Here is a 7,217-nt window from a genome sequence, read left to right on the forward strand (position 1 = left end):
AAACAACAGGAATTTATTTCTCAGTCCAAGATCAGCAGACTAGCAGATTCAGCGTCTGGTGAGAGCCTGCTTCCTGGTTCATAGGTGCCATCTTCTCATTGTGTCCTGACATAGCAGAAGGGACATGGGTTCTCTCTGGGAATTTCTCATAAGGGCACTAAACCCTTTTGTGAAGGCTCTGCCCTCATGACCTAATCACCTCCCAAAGGCCTCACCTCCTAATGCAAACACACTGGGTTTAGGGTTTCAACACATGAATTTGGAGAGGGGGGGACACATTCAGTCCATAGCAGTGATTTTGATTGGGATTGTGTAGAATCTATAGGTTGATCTGGGGAGCATTAATGTTTTTACAATACTGAGTCTCCCCACACATGACAATTGTGTATCTCTTCATTTAGATCTTTAACTTCTCTCAGCAATGTTTGCAGTTTTCCATGTAAATGTCTTAGACAACTTTCATTAAACTGATCTCTAGGTATTACGTTTTTGTTGATGCTACTGTAAGTGGTATCTTTTCATTTTATATTCCAATAGTTTGTTACAAGTATATAGAAATATGACTTATTTTTATATTCTGATATTGTATTCTGCAACTCTGATCAACTGGCTTATTAGTTCTAACAATTTTTGGTAAATCCGTTAGTTTTCTATACACACATCATTTTAATTGTGAATAAAGTCAGTTTTATTTCTTCTTTTACACTATTTATGCCCTGTACACCTGGACTATCCCACTTGGTCCTGCGTGTTATCCTTTTTTATATTGCTGGGTTCTATTTGCAAAAACTTTGTTAAGGCTTTGTGTCTATGTGCAAGGGATAGTACTATGCAGTTTTCTTTACTTGTAATATCTTTTATTGTGGCATAAGGGTAATTCTGGACTCATAAAATGACTTGGGAAATGTTTCTTTTCCCTCTGTTTTCTGAAACAATTAATGTAGTATTCGTATTATTTCACCCTTAAGTAACTGATAGAATTTTGTCAGTTTCTTAAAAAATTATGAACTCAAGTCTTTAATAGATAGAGGGCTACTCAGATTTTCTATATCTTCTTGGGCCAGTTTTCCTAATGTATATTTCAAGTAATTTGTTCATTTTATGTAACTTGCCAAATTTATTCTAAAAAGCCGTTAATTATACTCACTTTTATCCTTTTAATATCTATAGAACTTGAAGTGATGAGCCCTCCCTTTCATCCTGATGTTGATATTTTTGTGTGTCTTCCCTTTTTTTTAAGTGTATGTCTTTCCTCTTTTTTTTTTTAATCAATCTAGCTAGGAGTTTATCAATTATATTGATCTTTTCAAAGAATCAGGCTTTGCTTTCATTGATTTTCTTTATTGTTGGTCTGTTTCTTATTTCACTAATTTCAACTCTTATCTTTATTATTTTCTTTCCAACATTGCTTTTTGAAGGTCATAGAAGGGCATAAGTTCCCACTCCCATCTTCAGTCATAATATGTCTGAATGGAAAGGGATTTTAGTCATAAACTTGTCCAGCCCCTTCAATTTTATTGGTGAACAGAAATCTGAGGGGGCAGTAATTTTCCTCAGGCCACTTAGTTTTCTTCCAAGGTCAACTCATTTATTCATTTGCTTATTCATTCCTTCATTAACACATTCTTTTTAAAATTTTTTAAGCCTTTATTGAATTTATTATAATATTGCTTTAGTTTTTGGCTGCAAGGCATGTGGGATCCTAGTTCTTCAACCAGGAATTGAACCTGTGCCTCCTGCACTGGAAGATGCAGTCGTAACCGCTGGACCACCAGGGAAATCCCCATTAATATATTCTTATTCAGGACTTCCTGGTGGTCCAGTGGTTAAGCATCTGCCTCCCAAAGCAAAGGACACAGGTTTGATCTCTGGTCCTGGAAGATTCCACATGCTGAGGGGCAACTAAGCCCACGCACCACGACTACTGGGCCAGTGTGCCTAGAACCCATGCTGTGCAACAATAGTCGCCACTGTAATGAGACGCCTCTGCACTGCGCCTAGAGAAAGCCCGCACGCAGCACCAAAGGCCCAGTGCAGCCATAAATACAGAAATAAGTTTAAAAAATAATCATATCACTCCTTGTAAGTAAAAATCAAATATCTTATTCATGTCAAATATATTTGTTGATCTTGTACTATGAGTCAGAGACTGTTCTGTTCTAAGAACAAAGTTGAATAAGTCCATCTCTAGGTTCAAAAATCTCCCAGCCTAATGATGGAGATAACAAGTAATCAGACAATTACAAAACAGTGCCAAATGCTGTAACAGAGGTGTTCTCAGGGTGCCATGGATGGCTTATATGAAGATAAGGGTGGAGGTTGGTCAGTAAAGACTTCAGACAAGACACGAAGGCAGGAGGAAAAGGGGATAATTGAGGACGAGATGGTTGGACGGCATCACCAACTCAATGGACATGAGTTTGATCAAGCTCCTGGAGATGGTAAAGAACAGGGAAGCCTGGTGTGCTGCAGTCCATGGGGTCACAAAGAGGTGGACATGACTAAGCAACTGAACAAGTATATGTAAATGAGTTTATTTTAAGAAAGGTATAAAAGGGGGTTAGAGAAAGAAAACAGGTGGAGTCAAATGAATAAGGGTTTCCATCCTGGGCCTCCTATCCGAAGGCTTCAGGCGCTCTGCCATGGATCTGTCTGATTCTTTCACATCAATAAGTTGTTCTTGTGAGCCATTCCCATGTTGTAGATTCACTGTCAAGTTTCATAGCTCTCTCTCTATCTCTTATAGCAAGGCTTCTCCTAATACCGCCGTTGATTTATATCCTCAATGAGCCCATCCATGGTACGGATTCTGTTTAGGGTCCTGTATGCATCTTCCACATTCCCTTGCCATGCCTTCATAGTCCTGGTAATGAACTTCAGATGTTTTGCTATGACCCTTGGAGTTAAGTCTCTATTCTATAGGAGCCGTTAGTGCCCAGCCAACTGGAAGCCCAGACAAGACTAAATGGATTCACCAGGCAAAATAACTCTTCTTTGCTTCAGAAGAAGTTTTGTGAATCTACTAAATATTTGTTTTAAATAAGGCAAATAGAATGCAATGCAAATCTCAATAAGCAGTCATCAATTAATTAGCTAATTTTCTGTCTAGTCATGACAGGAGGTTTGGGAGAATAAAAATTATGTATTCAATCATGATTGAATCAGATGATTCAATTATGCTTTCCAGAGGATAAATATTCTCTCAGATTCTCGTTTACATTCTGACTTCCTTTTTTGCAGGTGGCTGATCCCCTCCAGAGAAGGTAAATATATGTAGAAGCTGTGGCATTATCTTACTAGTATTGACATCTTATCTATTATCTCCTTACCTATTGCTGCATAAAAAATCACCCCCAAACTTTGCATCTCAAAATAACAAACAGTGTGTTACCTCACACAGTTTCTGAATTTTAGGAATCCAGGTGGCTTAGCTGAGTGATTCTGGCTCAGATTCTCTTAGGAGATCTCTTCAGAAGTTATCAGCCGGAGCTGTAGTCTCTGAAGACTTGACTGGCTGAAGGGTTGGCTTCTAAGTCCCTTCACATGCCTGCTGGCAAGAGGCATGGTTCCTCACCACATGGGCCTTTCCAAAATGCTGCTTGACGTGGCAAGTGACTTCTCCCAGAGTGAATGACCCAAATGCCAATCTGTTATGACATGATCTCCAAATTATATGTTGTCACTTCTTCCTTAATCTGTCCATCAGAAATGAGTCACTAAGTCCAGCTCAGCTCACGCTCGGTGGAAAGGGGTTACAATAGGACAAGGGCACGCAGGCCTAGAGATGGGGATCATTAGGAATCCATCCTGGAGACTTACTCCCACAGATACCCTCACAGACTGACTACAATTTTAAGGGTTTGGAAGCTTAGTGACATTGAGGATGAAATGGCCAATTCACTTTTGTCTTATTTTCCACACAGAACCTAATTCTTAGAAATGAAATTATTTTATAAATCTCCTCTTCATAGATATTATACTATTACATCCTAAAATAAAACATAATAGGAGTTTAGGGCCAAGATGGTGGCATAGAAAGGCCTTGAGCTCACCTCCTGCCACGAGGCACACCAAAATTACCACCATTTTCAGAGAAACTATTGTTGAGAAGAACTGGAAGACTAGCAGAAAACAGTTTCTGCAACTAAAGAGATAAAGAAAAACTATAACATGATGGGTAGGAGAGCAGAGATGTGGTATCATCAAGACCCACACCCCAGGGTCACATACAGGAGGATGATCACAACTGCAGAGGTTCTTCCTGAGGAATGAGTGATCTGAGCCCCACATCAGGCTCCCCAGTCTTGGGGTTTCCTGCACCAGGAGGATGAGCCCCCAGACTGTTTGGCATTGAAAGTGAATGGGACTTATTTTGGGGGATAGCCAGGGGACTGTGGAAAATGAAAACTTCACTCATAAAAGGCACACACAAAATCTCACCTGCTCTGGGACCCAGGGCAGAAGCAATGGTTGAAAGGAACTGATCAGAACCACCTGCTGATCTTGCAAAGCCTCCTGGAGACGCAGGAGGAAACTGTGTGAGTGTGGGTCTTGATGATACCACATCTCTGCTCTCCTACCCATCATGTTATAGTTTTTCTTTATCTCTTTAGTTGCAGAAACTGTTTTCTGCTAGTCTTCCAGTTCTTCTCAACAATAGTTTCTCTGAAAATGGTGGTAATTTTGGTGTGCCTCGTGGCAGGAGGTGAGCTCAAGGTCTTTCGATGCCACCATCTTGGCCTAAACTCCTATTCTGTTTTATTTTAGGATGTAATAGTATAATATCTATGAAGAGGAGCTCAACCTGAGGACAAAGACACTGGCAATAGCCATTTGGGGAGTTCATTCCACCATGAGGACACTGGCTCTTATAAAGCGCCACTTTGGAATCCTCCCTCTAGCCTACTAGGGCTGGGACTCAGTCCCTGCCCACCACCCTATGGGCCCCAGTACTGGGATGTTTTAGGCCATGCAAATACCTGGGCAGACTCACAGCCCCACCTACCAACAGACCTAATGCCTTAAGACCCCCTGAGCCTGTAGCAGCACTGAGAGGGCCCCAGAGGGCCCAGGGCCCAGCCCCAAATACCAGTTCACTGGCACTAGTTCTGGGATCACTACAGTCCTATAGTCAGAGACCCCAGGACCCAGCCTCACTCTTCAGTGGAAAGCCACCAGCCCTGGGATCCCATGGACCCTGGCTCTCCTCACCAGCAGCAGAAACCAGCCGTAGGACTATGACAGCTCTGCAGCTTCCCAAACCAGGATGCAGCCCACCCATAAGCAGGCCAGCACCAACTCCAGGACCCTCTAGACTCCAGCCCCACTCACCAGCAGGCCAGACACCTTGGACCCTCAGCCAGCTGCCCCAGGGTCCGGCCCCACTCACCGTCACCAGCAGGCCAACACCCCAGACCCTGCAGTCAGCCAGGTCAGCAACTGGCCCTGCCTACCAGCAGATTGACACTAGATCCGGGACCCTCAGCACTTGCAACCTTCCACCGCAGAGCCCAGCTCTATGCGCCCGTGGTCCAGCACCAGCCCCGGGTCCTTCAGGCCTGCAGCTAACAGCCCCGTGACCTGGCCCTGCCAAACATGGCCTGCAGGCTCTGCACTAAAAGGGCCTGGCAACCAACAAGACCAGGGTCCAGCCATGCTTATCAAACGGCCAATAGCAGTCAGCCAGACACCACAGGAAGACCTATGCAGCACAAACACGGGGTACCCGTAGGACATACAGCTCTGGTGACCATAAGGGAAAGAAGCACTGCTGGGACATGTGGATCTTCAAAAGGCCATTTCTCCAAGGCTGAGAAATGTAACCAAGCTACCAGATACACAGAAATAAAAATAGCAAATTAGAGGTGACAGAGGAATATTTTCCAAATGAAAGAACAAGATAAAACCCCAGAAGAACTAAGTGTTGTGGAAATAGCAATCTACTCAATGGAGAGTTCGAGGTAATGATATCACAAAGATGTTCAAAGAACTTGGGAGAGAATGGATGAAGATGAACAGAGTGAGAAGTTAGAAGTTTTTAACAGAAAATATAAAAAGAACCAAACAGAGATGAAGAATACAACAACTGAAATTAAAAACACAAGAGTTCCCTGGTGGTCCCATGGTTAAGAGTCTGCCTTCTAATGCAAGGGACATAGGTTCCATCCCTGGTCTGGGAACTAAAATCCCACATACCAGAGGGCATCTAAGCCAGCACCTCAGCTACTGAGCTCATCCTGCATGCCACAGCTAAGAGCCGATGCAACCAAGTAAGTAAACAAACAAATATTTTTTAAAAATACACTAGAAGGAATCAACAGTAGATTAAATGATACAGAGGAACAGATCAACAAGCTGGAAGACACAGTAGTGGAAATCATTGAAGCTGAAGACAAAAAAGAAAAAAGAATAAAAAGAAATGAGAGTTTAAGACACCTCTGGAACAACATCATGCAAACTAACATTCACATTACAGGGTTCCCAGAAAGAGAAGAGAGAGAGAAAGTCTCAGAGAGTATATTTGAAGACATAATAGCTGAAAACTTTCCTAATTTGGGAAAAGAAACAGATATCCAGGTCCAGGAAGACACACAGTGTCTCAAATAGGATCAGAGGACCACACCAAGACACACCATAATTAAAATGAAAAAAAAAGATAAACGAGAATATTAAATGTGGCAAGAGAAAAGCAACAAGTTACATACAAGGGTGACTACCAGCTGACTTTTTAGCAGAAATTCTGCAGGCCAGAAGGGAGTGGTCAAGAAACATGAAAATTACAAATGGAACATCTCGTTAGTAAAGGCTAATATACAGTAAATGGAGTAAATCAGCCATGTATAAAGCTAGTAGAAAGGTTAAAAGACAAAAGCAGTCAAATCAGCAATAAGTAGTTAAGGGATACACAAAACAAAAAGATATAAAAAATGATGTCAAAAACATTCAATGTGATGAGTGTGGGAGGAGTAAAAATGCAGATTTGTTGAATGCGTTTGAATTTAAGAGATTAGCGACTTAACAACACACACACATGCACATATATATAGATTGCTATGTACGGTGTGGGGAATATGTTGCGTAACTATACCCTATCTTTGTATAGTGACGTATCATAACTAGACTTATTGTGGTGATCATTTTGAAATGTATAGAAATGCTAACTCACTATGTTATGTCACAGAACTAACACCGTACTGAAGGTCAATTAAACTTAAAAA

The 7,217-nt window shown here is 41.7% G+C and overlaps 1 pseudogene; it reads right to left on the bottom strand.

Moving 5' to 3' along the window:
• Positions 1-2,460: 2,460 nt before the first annotated feature.
• On the bottom strand, positions 2,461-5,655 carry LOC112441803 (small ribosomal subunit protein bS21m-like; annotated as a pseudogene).
• Between the last annotated feature and the right edge of the window lie 1,562 nt (positions 5,656-7,217).

The sequence above is a fragment of the Bos taurus genome, chromosome 16 (assembly GCF_002263795.3).
Source record: "Bos taurus isolate L1 Dominette 01449 registration number 42190680 breed Hereford chromosome 16, ARS-UCD2.0, whole genome shotgun sequence".
NCBI lineage: Eukaryota > Metazoa > Chordata > Mammalia > Artiodactyla > Bovidae > Bos > Bos taurus.